Below are 17,360 nucleotides of genomic sequence, written 5' to 3' on the forward strand. Positions count from 1 at the left end.
GAGAACCATAATGTAGAAGCATAGACCTTTACTATAGCGATGTGTCAATTCCTGGACTCTTTCAATAGAATCACTGTTTTACCAGCAATCGATGATCACTACAGGACAACTGGTCTTGTGCCTCCAAGTCCAGCCAGGCCTCCAGCAATATACAATGTAAGCACAAGCTGTGACGGGGTTATACGCAGCTGGACAACTGAGCTCTGCTCAATCTGCAGCAGAGAAAACTGTGACTATTATATAGTCTACGAGCTGAGGAGCCCGGCGCTGCCCGGGCATAGTAACTAACTGTGGTTAGTTATAACAAATTATAATTATCCTTCATCCCATAGTCCTGTGCCCATATACCCATCATACATATTCTCCATCCCATAGTCGAGTGCCCATAAACCCATCATACACATCCTCCATCCTATAGTCCCGTGCCCATATACCCATCATACATATCCTTCATCCTATAGGCCCGTGCCCATATACCCATCGTACATATCCTCCATCCCATAGTCCTGTGCCCATATACCCATCATACATATCCTCCATCCCATAGTCCAGTGCCCATATACCCATCATACATATTCTCCATCCCATAGTCGAGTGCCCATAAACCCATCATACACATCCTCCATCCTATAGTCCCGTGCCCATATACCCATCATACATATCCTTCATCCCATAGTCCCGTGCCCATATACCCGTCATACATATCCTCCATCCCATAGTCCAGTGCCCATATACCGATCACACATCCTCCATCCCATAGTCAACCATTATGACATAATGAGCGGCGGGGCTTGCAACCTATGATGACATCAGTGTCGCCATGGCAACCATTATGACATCATAATGAGGGGCGGGGCTTGATACACACACACACACACACACACACACTTTTCCCCCATTATGTAGATAGGGGCAAAATTGTTTGGTGAATTGGAATGTGCGGGGTTAAAATTTTGCCTCACAACATAGCCTAGGATGCTCTCGGGGTCCAGACATGTGACTGTGCCAAATTTTGTGGCTGTAGCTGCGACGGTGAGGATGCCAATCCCAGACATACACACACACACACTTAAGCTTTATATATTAGATTGGACGGTAGGACCCAGCAAGACGATTAAAAATATGGGACCGTAGTTTTGCTAAATTATGTCTCAGGGATGATGAAAAAAAATAATTCAAAATACCCATCTCTTATCGCTGCATTTGTAAAAGTTTGATCTATCAAAATCTAAACTAAAGTTATCTGATCAGTAAACAGCATAATGAGAAAAAAAAAAAAAAAAAAAAAATCGAAATCGCCAGAATACAATTTTTTGGCAGCCGCAACATTGCAATAAAAGGCGATAAAAAAAGAAACATAGTATCTACCCCAAAATGGTATCAGTAAAAATATCAACTCAGGGCACAAAAAGTAAGCCTTCACCCAGCCTAATGAGGGTTACCCCAAAATATGTGAATATTTGGAAAATTACTTACCTGCTGGGGTCGTATGCGTGGGCAAGGAATCATGGCACTGGTTGATGAGAGGCGCGCCTTCCACACATGCTAATAGCAAACTCACGATTAGAAGAAATCGAAAGAGCATTTTAGCTTGGAGAAATATCACTGAATGTGTAACACACAGGGAGTTATCGCTGAATGTGTAACACACAGGGAGTTATCGCTGAATGTGTAACACACAGGGAGTCTTGTCAGACAAAGCCTCTTCCTGCAGCGTCACTCCGTATAACCTCACATTCCGTGATGTCACAATGGAGATCTCACTGTGACATCACAAGGAGCGGAACACGAGTGATGTCACAATGGGTCCGATAACTGCAACTACTCAACATGGAGCAGCTCCATCCATCTATATATGATTAATATAATATTAATGTATAAGGACCAAGCCGCGTTAGAGGATATTATGAATGTATGGAGGCGACACAGACATTATTCATGTGTTGGCCACAGGGAGACATTACTATTACTGGGCCACATAGGGTGGCAATATTAACTCATGATGAACACATAGGTGGACAGTTTTACCAGATGAGTGCCACATAGGGGCCAATATTAATGTATTAACAGGGGGACATCATTACTATATGGGGGCCAGGAAAGGGACAATATTACTGTATATGGGTCACATAGGAGGAAATGATTAATATTGGGGGCACATAGAGGGACAATATTAATTTATGGGGGCCACATGGGAGGACATTGTTATTAAGTGGGGTCCACATATGATGATATTTTTAATGTATGAGGGCCACAATTTGGAATATTACTACTATATTGGGGTCATAAAGAGGAATTCCACATCTGTATGAAGGCATAATAGATGGACATTACTACTGTGTGGGTGCCATGTTGGGGCAATTCTACTGTATTTTGGCAAACAGGGGACATCAGGGGTGGATTAAGGGTAGCCAGGGTCCCAGGCTGTTCAGACTCTGTGGGCCCCCCGGTCATGCGACGGGGTCATCCTATACCTGAAACAGATTATTCAAGAAAAATAGTTGCCGAGTGAAACTATAACCTGTCAAACATCCATTGATCTTGTCAATTTACCCTTCAGTTATGAAGAAAAAAAATTAAAGCCACTTTAAGCCATACTATTGAACTATCCAATTTTAATCTGTAAACAAGACTGTCGCCAATTTTCGCAAGTTTCTCATCAAAAGTGCAACGCAAAACAGTTGAAAAAACATTTAAAGTATCATATTTCCAAAAAAGGCACAAAGAAAACCACGTGTGTTATGATTGAGTCACCGTAGGAGGCAAACACAAAAATAGTAGCTACGTCCAGAAAACCAGAGAAGTTGGCAACTATCAGATTGCAGACTCCTGAACCTATCAACACAACTAGCAGTAGCCGTGGGGGGTTCCTACGGTGCCCTAGACCCCTCGATCACAGCCGGAGAGCTGAATAGCCTAAAGGCAGAAAAGGAAGTCTAAACTGCCCCAGAGCAGACCCCAAAGCAAAGTCAGCCCCCAACATATAATGACGGTGAGCAAGATGAAAAGAGAATACACAGAAAGAAAGATAGGCTGAGCAAACGATGGGGCCCAATCTAACTAAATAGGAAAGGAAAGGAAGGTTGCTGTCTGCAATCTGCAAAAACCCTGAAAATGACAAATGCCAACAGACTGATATGGATAAAGACCCTGAAGACGCTAGGCTTCAAAAAAATACTATATCAGTACTCAGGTCTTTTCTGAAGACGGAGCAAAAAGGAATTCAGCTCACCCCAGCAGGGAGTGGCAGAAATCCAGAAAAAACAGGGCAAAACAAAAGCACAACACAAATGCAAAAACAAAGCAGAAAACTTAGCTTTAGAAGAGCAGGACATCAGACTGGTCTCTAAGAATCCCTCAGAAAAATCACCAGCTAGGTAAAAGGGCGTTGGCAGCCTTATATCCAGTCAGTGACTCCACTCAGCCAGTCCTCATCATTAGGCTCAGGTGTTTGATAATCAGGCTCACTACCTTCCTTAGCCAGAAGAGGGAGTTCACCAGACCTCAGTGACAAAGGGGAAAATGAACTCACAACATTACCTCCCCCTTGAGGAGGGGGTCACCGAACCCTCAACCACGCCACCAGGGCGATCAGGGTGAGCCCGATGAAAGGCACGCACTAATCTTTTGGCATGAATATCAGAGGCAGAGACCCAGGAATTATCCTCCTGACCATAACCCTTCCACTTAACCAAATACTGGAGTGTCCGTCTAGCCAGACGGGAATCCAATATTTTCTCTACCTCATATTCCATGTTACCTTCGACCAATACAGGGTCTGGAGGTGCCACCACCGGAACAACTGGTTCAACAAACCTCTTCAACAAGGACTTATGGAACACATTATGGATTTTAAATGTGACAGGAAGAGCCAAACGAAAAGAGACCGGATTAATAATCTCCAAAATCTTGTAAGGTCCAATAAATCTAGGCTTAAACTTAGGAGAAGCCACCTTCATAGCAATATTTTTTGATAATAACCACACCATATCACCAACTTTAAACTGGGGACCAATGGTCCTATGCCGGTTGGAAAACCGCTGGGCCTTTTCCTGGGAAAGAGATGACTTATCCACTACTTGGTCCCAGATCTGGTGCATTCTCTCCACCACAGTGTCAACACCTGGGCAGGCAGAAGGCTCCACTTGCCCTGAAGAAAATCGAGGATGAAACCCATAGTTACAAAAAAAAAGGTGACATCAAAGTGGCAGAACTAGCCCTATTATTAAAGGCAAATTCGGCCAAGGGCAAAAATGAAACCCAATCATCCTGATCAGCGGAAATAAAACATCTCAAATACGACTCCAAGGTCTGGTTTGTTCTCTCTGTCTGCCCATTGGTCTGTGGGTGAAAAGCAGAGGAGAAGGACAATTGAATTCCAAGCTTGGAACAGAAAGTCCTCCAAAATCTAGACACAAACTGAACTCCTCTGTCAGATACAATGTTCTCAGGAATCCCGTGCAAGAGAACCACATGTTGCAAAAACAGGGGCACCAACTCAGAGGAAGACGGCAACTTAGGGAGTGGTACAAGATGAACCATCTTAGAGAACCTATCACAAATTACCCAAATAACAGTCATTCTCTGAGTTACAGGCATATCAGAGATGAAATCCATTGAAATATGGGTCCATGGCCTCCTGGGAACCAGCAAAGGCATCAACAACCCACTAGAGCAAGAACCAGGTTTAGACCGGGAGCACGTCCCACAGGACTGCACAAAATTCCTGACATCATGAGACAAGGAGGGCCACCAAAAAGACCGACTCACTAGATCTCTAGTACCAAAAATACCTGGATGACCAGCTAGTGCAGAGCAATGAACTTCAGACATCACTCTTCTTCCACTGGTCCGGAACATACAACTTTCCACTGGGACAACGCTCAGGTTTGTCCTCCTGGAACTCTTCCAGAGCACGTCTCAAGTCGGGCGAGATGGCAAAAAGAACTACCCCTTCGCCTAAGATGGTAGCAGGTTTGGTCACCACGGGAGAATCAGCAAGGAAGCTCCTAGAGAGGGCGTCTGCCTTGACATTCTTAGTTCCAGGAAGAAAAGAGACCACAAAATCAAAACGTGTAAAAAACAAGGCCCACCTAGCCTGTCTGGGGTTCAAGCGTTTAGCCGACTCTAAGTAAATCAAATTCTTGTGGTCGGTGAGGACCACGACTTGATGTTTAGCTCCCTCCAACCAATGTCTCCACTCCTCAAATGCCCATTTCATGGCCAACAGTTCCCGATTCCCCACATCATAGTTACGTTCAGATGGAGAGAACTTTCGGGAAAAGAAAGCGCAGGGATTCATTTTAGATGTTACAGGATCCTTTTGGGACAAAACATCTCCTGCACCAATCTCAGAAGCATCCACCTCTACCTGGAACGGAAGTGAGACATCTGGTTGCCGTAAAACCGGGGCGGAGGTGAATCTTCGCTTCAGCTCCTGAAAGGAAGAAACAGCCTCCGTAGACCAATTCAACACATCAGCACCCTTCTTAGTCAGATCAGTCAATGGCTTGGCAATACTAGAAAATTTTGCTATAAATTTCCGATAAAAATTAGCAAAACCCAAAAACTTCTGGAGGGCCTTCAAAGAAGTGGGCTGAACCCAATCATAAATGGCCTGAACCTTGGCCGGGTCCATTTCAATAGTTGACGGAGACAAAACAAATCCCAAAAAAGAAATCCTCTGTACTCCAAAAAGGCATTTCGATCCTTTGACATACAGGGAATTCTCCCTCAAGATCCGGAACACAGTCCGAATATGTTCCACATGAGAATCCCAATCCTTGGAGAAAATCAAAATATCATCCAAATAGATAATCAAAAACTTATCCACAAAGTCTCGGAAAATATCGTTCATGAAGCACTGGAAGACAGAAGGGGCATTAGTGAGCCCAAAAGGCATCACCAGGTACTCAAAATGTCCCTCCGGAGTATTAAACGCCGTCTTCCATTCATCTCCATGCTTAATGCGGATAAGATTATACGCCCCCCTGAGGTCAAGCTTGGTAAACCAGCAAGCACCTTTAACTCTGGAGAATAGATCAGAAATCAGGGGTAACGGATACTGATATTTAACAGTAATTTTGTTGAGGGCACGATAATCAATACAAGGCCTTAATGATCCATCCTTTTTAGCCATGAAAAAAAACCAGCACCCAAGGGTGAAGAGGATGGTCTAATATGACCCTTCTCCAACGCCTCCTTAATATAGGATCGCATAGCCTCATGCTCAGGTACAGATAAATTGAAGAGCCGACCCTTGGGAAATTTGCACCCCGGGCTCAAATCAATTGCACAGTCATAACTCCTATGAGGAGGCAAAGACGCAGACTCATTCTCACTAAATACATCATAAAAGTCTGCCAAATAGTCAGGAACATCATGCGACTGAGGAGAGGTGGAAAACACCGGAGCCTCACTAAAGGCACACCGACAACCCCAACTCACCACAGACACAGATTTCCAATCCAAAACTGGATTATGAATTTGTAACCAGGGAAACCCCAGAACAATGGTATCATGCAGATTATGCAACACCAAAAATCTGCAATTTTCTTGATGGTCTGGGGCGACCCGCATTACCACCTGGGTCCAAAACTGAGGTTTATTTTTCGCCAAAGTTGTAGCATCAATCCCCCTCAAAGGGATAGGCGTCTGCAGAGGTGTCATCGGAAATCCACAACGTTTAGCAAAATCCAAGTCCATTAGGTTTAGGGCTGCTCCCGAATCCACAAAAGCCTTGGCGGAAAATGTGGACAGGGAGCAGATCAGAGTAATTGCCAGAAGAAACTTAGGCTGAACACCACCAACAGAAAACGTGTGTGCAAAGAGTTTCTCTCGTTTAGGACAGACAGAAATAACGTGTGAGGCATCTCCACAGAACAAACACACCTTATTACGCCTTCTGAACTCCTGACGCTGCTCCCTGGACAAAACTCTATCACATAGCATAGGTTCTGACACCTGTTTAACTGGTGGCAACACCTCTCGTGCAATCCTGCGTTCACGAAAACGCCGATAAACCTGAATGGCTAATGACATGGAATCGTCCAGACCAGAGGGAACAGGAAATCCCACCATAGTATCTTTCACAGCTTCTGACAAACCCTTCCGAAAGAGAGCAGCCAAGGCACTATCATTCCAGGTAGTAAGGACCGCCCACTTTCGGAATTTTTGACAAAAAAATTCTGCAGAATCTCGACCCTGGCTCAATGCCAACAGGGTCTTTTCAGCCTGATCAATAGCATTAGGTTCATCATACAACAACCCCAAGGCTTGAAAAAATGCGTTCACATTAGTCAGAATAGGATCATCTGGTTTCAAAGAAAACGCCCAATCCTGGGGATCGCCACGCAGCAAAGAGATGACAATTTTAACCTGCTGCGCGGAGCTCCCTGACGAGTTAGGCTTCAAGGCAAAAAATAATTTACAATTATTTTTGAAATTCAAAAATTTAGATCAATCCCCAAAAAATACCTCAGGTGTATGGATCTTTGGTTCAACAGCATGCGAATGAGCAAGGTAGGCGGAAATTCCCCGCACTTCCACAGCGAGCTGCTCCACACGATCAGACAATTGCTTTATCTCCATTGAGAGAAAAAAAAAATTCCCCCTACGGCCTCAGAGATATAGAGGAAAGAATATACACTTTTTTTTTTTTACAATTCTTTCCTGCTATTGAGTACCCTAGGATCTGCGGTATGGCTGGTGATTCTGTTATGATTGAGTCACCGTAGGAGGCAAACACAAAAATAGTAGCTACGTCCAGAAAACCAGAGAAGTTGGTAACTATCAGATTGCACACCCCTGAACCTATCAACACAACTAGCAGTAGCCGTGGGGGGGTTCCTACGATGCCCTAGACCCCTCGATCACAGCCGGAGAACTGTATAGCCTAAAGACAGAAAAGGAAATCTAAACTGCCCCAGAGCAGACCCCAAAGCAAAAGGCAGCCCCCAACATATAATGACGGTGAAGCAAGATGGAAAAAAAGCAATACACAGGCAGAAAGATAGGCTGAGCAAACGATGGGGCCAAAAACCTAACTAAATAGGAAAGGAAAGGATGGTTGCTGTCTGCAATCTGCAAAAAAACCTCTCAACAAAATAAGCCAACAAGCTGATATGGAAAAAAGACCCTGAAGCAGCTACGCTTCAAAAGCTATATCAGCACTCAGGTAATTTCTGAAGAGAGAGCTAAAGGAATTCAGCTCACCCCAGCAGGGAATGGCAGAAATCCAGAAAAACAGAGCAAAACAAAGGCAAAGCAAAAATGCAACAGGCAGAGCAGAGAACTTAGCTTTAGATGAGCAGGAATTCAGACTGGTCTCCAAGGATCCCACAGAGAAATCACCCGCAGGGCAAAAAGGGCGTGGGCGGCCTTATATCCAGTCAGCAACTCCACTCAGCCAGTCATCATCATTAGTCTCAGATGTTTGATAATCAGGCTCACTACCTTTCTTCACCAGAAGAGGGAGTTCACCGGCCCTCAGTAGTGAACTCACAACACCACACCCTGAGGATTCACAAGTCTGCAGTCACAGACTTACATGGAAAGACTGCAGACTTTTAGCTTAAGACGGGACAACACCTTTAACCCTTAAAAGAAATAACCAACTTATTCAGATCAGTACAAAGTTGCAATGTAACAACTTAGATCCAGCTTTTTTGATCAGCAGCCACTACAGCCAGCCTGGAAAAAAAACGGCTTATATGGATCTTCCCATTTTGTGATTGTGTTATAAGACCAGTGGCCCAAAGTTATTTAACCCCTGAAAAACATCAGTTACCATATTTTTCGGATTATAAGATGCACCGCACCATAAGACGCACCCCAAATTTTCAGAAAGAAAATAGGGAAAAAAAATAATGTGTCAAATGGGGTCCGTCTTACAGTCCAAATTCAGCTTACCAGGGAAGGGATCCGGCACAGGTGGAGTGATCACAGGGGTCTTTCGGTGATCCAGGCTGGTGTGGTGGCGGCTCTGTGCTGGGGAAAGTTGTTTGTGCTGGGGCAGGTGGGCTGTGCTATGGTGTGCTGGGGCAGGTGGGCAGGTGGAGTGGGCTGTGCTGAAGCAGGTTGGGTGGGCTGGGGCAGGTGGGATGGGCTGAGCTGGGGCAGGTGGGCTGTGCTGGGGCCGCAGCTCCGGTGCAGGAGCATCCGCTCCGCTGGCATTTCCTCAAATCCCGGAGGCCCCCGCATATCCGTTGCTGCCATGTTGTGGTGGCCTCCGGGAACATGGATGCCGGGATGATGGCCACCGGTCCGGGGACGGCGCATGCTCAGGTTCAGATCTCGTCCCGAGATCTCATTGCCAAGATTTGAATCTCATCTCCCGAGATCTCTGGACGAGATCTGAACCTGAGCATGTGCCGTCCCTGGACCAGCAGCCATCTTCCCCAGCACAACCCAGCTCCACCCACCCCAGCCCCAGCACACCATGAGGAAATGCCGGCGGAGCCCCCCACGGAGCACAGAGAGCCTCTGCGTGGAAGCACAGCCCACCGCCACACTACAGAGCCCCGTTGCACATGCCACCAGCACAGGAGTGAGTATATTGCGACCATAAGACGCACCCCCCCCCCCCACCCACTTCCCCATAAAATTTTTTGGGGAAAAAAGTGCGTCTTATGGTCAGAAAAATACGGTACTTATTCAAGTCTGTTAAAACTGGCTATTTGCCCGTTGGTCTGATGCCCAGAGCCCATTTGGGCCAGTCTAGTGACCTGAATGTGATGCAGGCCATCACTATGTATGTAATACTAGTGTGAAATCAGCGGCTCAGAGTCATTTAACCCCTGAAAAATAACACTTATTCAAATCAAAATCGCCGTCTGCCCACTTTGATGCCAGTTCTGATACCCAGAACACAGGACAGACTAAAGGGACCTGAATTTGATGTCGGCCATCATGATCTATGTGTATGCAGTGTGATATCAGTGGCCCAAAGTTATTTAACCCTTTCATTGATGCTCAACCTCATTGGCAACATTACCAGGAACAGATTATTCAGGGGATGACTGACTTAAGAAGGACAATATTACTAGTAGTACAAAACATTATGTAGGAATTCGCTCTGGTAGGCAATAGCCGGGCGGCAGTAACGAGGCAACACACAGGCATAAAGTCCAATTCCAGTGGTTTTAATGTCACTCAGTAACCAGCAGCTTAACAGAATATAAGGAAAACCAAACATACTCCAGCTTGGAGAACCACTGGTCCCAGACTCACCCCTTGCACGTGACGGGCGTAACTAAGCGGCTGCCAGGTCCTGCGGCATCCGCCAGGTGCCATTCCCGGGGTTCTTCCGAGTCTTGCTGCTATAGTCCTGCAGCACGGGAATCCTGTATACAAGTTTCAGGCTGAGTCCACACAAGTTCCTGTAGCTTCCAGAAACACACACACTGTGGCAATTACCAACCTCCATTACATAGGGCCTAACCCCTCCCACCAGTGAGGTAGACACCACATGGGCTGATCACGTAACCCTGACATCATCGCAGGTCCCGTCTTTAGGGAAAAACCCGGCCAAACATTAATCTGCTGGGAGAAACATATCTTCTATCCAGTAAAACACCCTTTACTGTACCACAATTACTGATAAGGCTGTGTTCACACATTGCATTTTTGCAGGTTTTTTTGCTGCTTTTTTTATGCAAGTTTTAAGCTGCGTTTTACAGTATCAGGAAAGTCTATGAGATTTCAGAAATCTCATGCACACATATTGGTTTTATTTCCCTGACTGATTTGGAAAACTGCTGCATTTTTAAAAACTGCAACATATCACTTTCAGCGGTTTGTTTCCACAAAAAAAAGGCAGAAAAAAAAATGCTGAAAGTGACATGTTGCAGTTTTTAAAAATGCAGCAGAAATCGCAGGTAGCAGTTTTTGGTGCAAAAATCTGAGAGTTAAAATCAGACTGTTTTTGGGAGGTGGGCACTAAACTATCAACAAGAGACAACAAAACACAGCAAAACTTGCTTTTTGCAAGCAGCTTAAATGCAGCTTTAAATTTTCATAAAAAACAAAAAACAAAACGCAACATGTGAACATAGACTACGGACAGCGCCGCCTAAAAGATAATGGTGGACAAGCTGCTAGATATCAGAAAAGTCACAATAACAATCAATGTCATAAATTCTGACAACCCCACATGTAGGCGCAGACCGTATGCCAGGGTTGTGTCAGCGCCATTCTGGATGGCAGGGTTCATAATGGACCTGTGTATGACCTTCTAGGGACCACCTAGTATTATCACCCCATAGTGACCCCTACATGACAGGCGGCTGCAGATCATCTGCTGACAGCACAGTGACATGATGAAGGTGCCAGGACTTGCAGGCATTGCTGGGGCCATGGCATCCCCTGGAGGTGCACAGAGCAGTACCAGCCCCCATTCCTCCCCCAAGATGCTGCACACATGTCATTACTAGAGTTGAGCGAAACGGGTCGAAAAAATTCAAAAGTCGCCGACTTTTGGCAAAGTCGGGTTTCATGAAACGAAACCCGACCCTAGGATGAGGTCGGCCACGAGGTCGGCGACTTACGCGCCAAAGTCGCGTTTCAAAAGTTTGTTTTGCGCTCTTTTTCAGCCAATCAGGATCCACGGACACTGTGGGCAACGTGATGACATAGGCACGGGTCACCACCATCTTTCAGAAGGGCATGCAAGTGATTGGCTTGCTTTGGTGGGCGTCACAGGGGGTATAAAAGGGCGTGCACGCCGACCGCCATCTTACTTCTGCCGATCTTAGTATAGGGAGAGGTTGCTGCTGATTCTGTAGGGAGAGCGTTAGGCAGGGAAGAAGACAAAAAAACTGCTTCTGCTGCTAGCGATTTGGCCTGCACAACACACCAGTCACTGTGTGTGCAGTGCAAGGGGAGGCTATATAGTGGTGTATCAGTGGTGTTGGTTGTTGGGCTGCCTTCTAAGGCTTCCTGACATTCCTGCATTGCTGTTTACCCACTGCTCCGCAAACTGCTTTTTTAAAAGCAATCCCAATTTTTTTTTTTGTCCTGCTGAGAAGAAAAAAAAACTGCTTCTGCTGCTAGCAATTTGGCCTGCACAACACACCAGTCACTGTGTGTGCAGTGCAAGGGGAGGCTATATAGTGGTGTATCAGTGGTGTTGGTTGTTGGGCTGCCTTCTAAGGCTTCCTGACATTCCTGCATTGCTGTTTACCCACTGCTCCGCAAACTGCTTTTTTAAAAGCAATCCAATCTCCCTTATCCTCTAGTCACTTTTGTCACAGCTGTGCCATCGAGCATGTCACATAGCGCTCAGATATTCATTGGGCCTCACACAATCCAAAAGTGTCCAGTGTCCAAAAGTGTGTGCAGAGATTTAAAATCTCCCTTATCCTCTAGTCACTTTGGTCACAGCTGTGCCATCGAGCCTGTCACATAGCGCTCAGATATCAGTGGGCCTCACACAATCCAAAAGTGTCCAGTGTCCAAAAGTGTGTGCAGAGATTCAAAATCTCCCTTATCCTCTAGTCACTTTGGTCACAGCTGTGCCATCGAGCCTGTCACATAGCACTCAGATATCAGTGGGCCTCACACAATCCAAAAGTGTCCATCCAGTGTCCAAAAGTGTGTGCAGAGATTCAAAATCTCCCTTATCCTCTAGTCACTTTGGTCACAGCTGTGCCATCGAGCCTGTCACATAGCGCTCAGATATCAGTGGGCCTCACACAATCCAAAAGTGTCCAGTGTCCAAAAGTGTGTGCAGAGATTCAAAATCTCCCTTATCCTCTAGTCACTTTGGTCACAGCTGTGCCATCGAGCCTGTCACATAGCGCTCAGATATCAGTGGGCCTCACACAATCCAAAAGTGTCCAGTGTCCAAAAGTGTGTGCAGAGATTCAAAATCTCCCTTATCCTCTAGTCACTTTGGTCACAGCTGTGCCATCGAGCCTGTCACATAGCGCTCAGATATCAGTGGGCCTCACACAATCCAAAAGTGTCCATCCAGTGTCCAAAAGTGTGTGCAGAGATTCAAAATCTCCCTTATCCTCTAGTCACTTTGGTCACAGCTGTGCCATCGAGCCTGTCACATAGCGCTCAGATATCAGTGGGCCTCACACAATCCAAAAGTGTCCAGTGTCCAAAAGTGTGTGCAGAGATTCAAAATCTCCCTTATCCTCTAATCACTTTGGTCACAGCTGTGCCATCGAGCCTGTCACAAAGCGCTCAGATATCAGTGGGCCTCACACAATCCAAAAGTGTCCATCCAGTGTCCAAAAGTGTGTGCAGAGATTCAAAATCTCCCTTATCCTCTAGTCACTTTGGTCACAGCTGTGCCATCGAGCCTGTCACATAGCGCTCAGATATCAGTGGGCCTCACACAATCCAAAAGTGTCCAGTGTCCAAAAGTGTGTGCAGAGATTCAAAATCTCCCTTATCCTCTAGTCACTTTGGTCACAGCTGTGCCATCGAGCCTGTCACATAGCGCTCAGATATCAGTGGGCCTCACACAATCCAAAAGTGTCCATCCAGTGTCCAAAAGTGTGTGCAGAGATTCAAAATCTCCCTTATCCTCTAGTCACTTTGGTCACAGCTGTTCCATCGAGCCTGTCACATAGCGCTCAGATATCAGTGGGCCTCACACAATCCAAAAGTGTCCAGTGTCCAAAAGTGTGTGCAGAGATTCAAAATCTCCCTTATCCTCTAGTCACTTTGGTCACAGCTGTGCCATCGAGCCTGTCACATAGCGCTCAGATATCAGTGGGCCTCACACAATCCAAAAGTGTCCATCCAGTGTCCAAAAGTGTGTGCAGAGATTCAAAATCTCCCTTATCCTCTAGTCACTTTGGTCACAGCTGTGCCATCGAGCCTGTCACATAGCGCTCAGTTATCAGTGGGCCTCACACAATCCAAAAGTGTCCAGTGTCCAAAAGTGTGTGCAGAGATTCAAAATCTCCCTTATCCTCTAATCACTTTGGTCACAGCTGTGCCATCGAGCCTGTCACATAGCGCTCAGATATCAGTGGGCCTCACACAATCCAAAAGTGTCCATCCAGTGTCCAAAAGTGTGTGCAGAGATTCAAAATCTCCCTTATCCTCTAGTCACTTTGGTCACAGCTGTGCCATCGAGCCTGTCACATAGCGCTCAGATATCAGTGGGCCTCACACAATCCAAAAGTGTCCAGTGTCCAAAAGTGTGTGCAGAGATTCAAAATCTCCCTTATCCTCTAGTCACTTTGGTCACAGCTGTGCCATCGAGCCTGTCACAAAGCGCTCAGATATCAGTGGGCCTCACACAATCCAAAAGTGTCCATCCAGTGTCCAAAAGTGTGTGCAGAGATTCAAAATCTCCCTTATCCTCTAGTCACTTTGGTCACAGCTGTGCCATCGAGCCTGTCACATAGCGCTCAGATATCAGTGGGCCTCACACAATCCAAAAGTGTCCAGTGTCCACAAGTGTCTGCAGAAATTCAAAATCTCCCCTGTCCTATAGACACCTTGTACCTTGTTTTACATTACTATATAGTTTGTTGGATTTTGTCTACATTTCTACCAAAAATGAGGAAGGCTGGTGGAAGAGGCCGTGGAATTGGGCGGGGGTTGGCAGCTGGTAATGATGGTGTTGGTGGTGGATCTGATGGTAGTGGCAAGAGCAAAATAGGACCGAATGCAGGAGGTGCTGACCCTGCGTCATCGTCTGGCTACATAAGGCCTCGAACGCTTAGTTTTCTAGGAGTTGGCAAACCGCTTTTAAAGCCAGAGCATCAGGAAAAAGTTTTGTCTTACATTGCTGACTCAGCCTCCAGCTCTATCGCCTCCTCTTCTTCAGTTGTAAAAAGTAAAAGCACTGAGTCGTCATTGGAGGCTCATGTTCATGAACCACACCTTTCCTTGTGTCCTTCACCCCAACCAAGATTGAAGGATGACGCAGGCCATACCACTGATTACTCCATGGAGCTGTTTTCACATACCATGCCTGGATTATCAAGTGAAATGGTGAATTACCCAGGCCAAGATGAATCTGACATGGAGTGCACTGATGCACAGCCGCTGATGGATGATTCTGCTGGTACATTCACTCAGAGCACTACATTGTCCTCGCAGTGTACAGAGCCAGATTCTGACCCTGATGAGACTCAGGTGCCCCTTCCCGCACACTATACCACCATACACGGTGACACAGAGGAAGGTGCACATGACATAGAAGAGGAGGTGATGGATGACCCAGTTGTTGACCCAGATTGGCATCCATTGGGGGAAGAGGGTGCTGCTTCCAATAGCTCAGATGAGGAGCATCCACAGCAGACATCGACATCGCAACAGCTGTTATCTGGCAGGCCCGGAGCACTCCAAAGACAGGTTCCAAACATCAAAAGAGTTGCTGGACAGCTTGTCCAGAGGGTCAAAAGATCACAGCGTGCTAGGCCGCAAAATGTCTGCCAAAGTAGGAAGAGTGCAGTGTGGCACTTTTTTGACCAAAATCCTCATGATCAGGCCAAGGTTATCTGTAAGAAGTGCGCAAAGACCTTTAGCCGAGGGAAAAATCTGAAAAATTTGAATACCAGTTGCATGCTTAGACATTTAACCAGCATGCACTTGCAAGCGTGGACACAACACCAAACCTCAAGTGCCACATGTGCAACTGATCACAACGAAGGTAGTCAGCAACGCTACATTGTTTCCCCCACTGTAAGCCCACCGGTTAGCACAGCAGCAAATGTTGAGGTGTCGTTGCAAGACCACAGCAGTCAGGGAATCCCACTGTTATATCAACGAAAGACTGATTCTAGGCCATCAGAAAGAACACCAACTCCATCACCATCATCAACCCTCTCTCAGTCCGCCCTGTCCACCGCTACTTCCACCATATGCAGCTCTCAAGTCCAGCTCACCCTCCCAGACACTATGAGTAGGTCAAGAAAGTACTCAGTCTCTCATCCGCGTACACTGGGTTTGAACGCCCACATTGCCAAACTAATCTCGTTTGAGATGATGCCCTTTCGGTTGGTGGAAAGCACAGCTTTCCGCGAACTCATGGCCTATGCAGTACCACGCTATGACCTACCCAGTCGCCACTTCTTCTCTCGCAATGCCATCCCAGCCCTCCACCATCATGTGAAAGACCGCATTGTCCATGCACTCAAGCAGTCAGTGAGCAGAAAGGTGCACCTCACAACTGATGCATGGTCCAGTCGGCATGGCCAGGGCCGTTACGTGTCCATCACTGCGCACTGGGTTAATGTGGTGGATGCAGGGTCCACAGGGGACAGCGGTGGTGGGACAGTGCTGCCTAGCCCATGGTATAGGAAACAGTTGGCTGTAGGCGTTCGACCCTCCTCCTCCTCCTCCTCCAGAAGCGAAAGCTCGTCCACAGAGCGCAGTCGTACGAGCACTCCATCTGCAGCTGCCACTGTTGCACACGATGTGTCCCCCTATCGAGCAGCTAGTGGAAAGCATCAGCAGGCTGTGTTGCAGATGATGTGTTTGGGCGACAGACACACCGCCGAGGTGCTGGCCGAGTACTTGAAGTGACAAACTGAGTCATGGCTGGGCAGTGTACATCTTGAGGCAGGCAAGGTAGTTAGTGATAACGGCCGTAATTTTGTGGCAGCCATAGCCCTTTCAAAACTCAGCCACATACCTTGCTTGGCTCACACCTTGAACCTGGTGGTGCAGTGCTTCCTCAAAAATTATCCGGAGTTAACAGCCCTGCTCCAGAAGGTGCGAAGACTGTGCGCGCACATCCGCCGGTCGTCTGTACACTCCGTTCGTATGCAGAAGCTGCAGCGATTGCTCCACCTTCCCAACCACCGCCTCATTATCGACATTGCAACAAGGTGGAACTCCACCCTGCACATGGTGGAGCGGCTGTGCGAGCAGAGGCAGGCCATAATGCATTTGTGGGAGGATACACGGCCAGGCACTTTGAGAGCAGACATGGAGTTGACAGGTGTGCAGTGGTCGAAGCTGAAAGACCTTTGTAAAGTCCTTCAGTGTTTTGAGGAATGCACACGGCTGGTAAGCGCAGACAACGCCATCCTAAGCATGAGCATCCCACTTATGCGTCTGCTCATGCAAACTTTGACGCACCTTAAGGAGCAGGCGTCTGCAGCCAATGTTGATGAGGAGGAAGAGGAGGAGGGAATCCTTGATGACATTCAGCCATTGTCTGCTCAGGGACCTCTCCTGGACGAGGTGGAGGAAGAAGAGGAGGAGGAGGATGATGATGGGGATGATTACTTAGGGGAGGAGGATGCATCTCGTGGGGCAAGTGAAAATGTTGGCGTGGCAAGGTCTGGTACAGGGTTTGTGCGTGACTGGAGGGATGTGGATTTGCCAGAAAGTGCTCCTCCACCCAACACTCGCAGTGCATCATTGACACCGGGAACATTGGC

The sequence above is a fragment of the Dendrobates tinctorius genome, unplaced genomic scaffold (assembly GCF_039654945.1).
Source record: "Dendrobates tinctorius isolate UK_male_01 unplaced genomic scaffold, ASM3965494v1 ptg000196l, whole genome shotgun sequence".
NCBI lineage: Eukaryota > Metazoa > Chordata > Amphibia > Anura > Dendrobatidae > Dendrobates > Dendrobates tinctorius.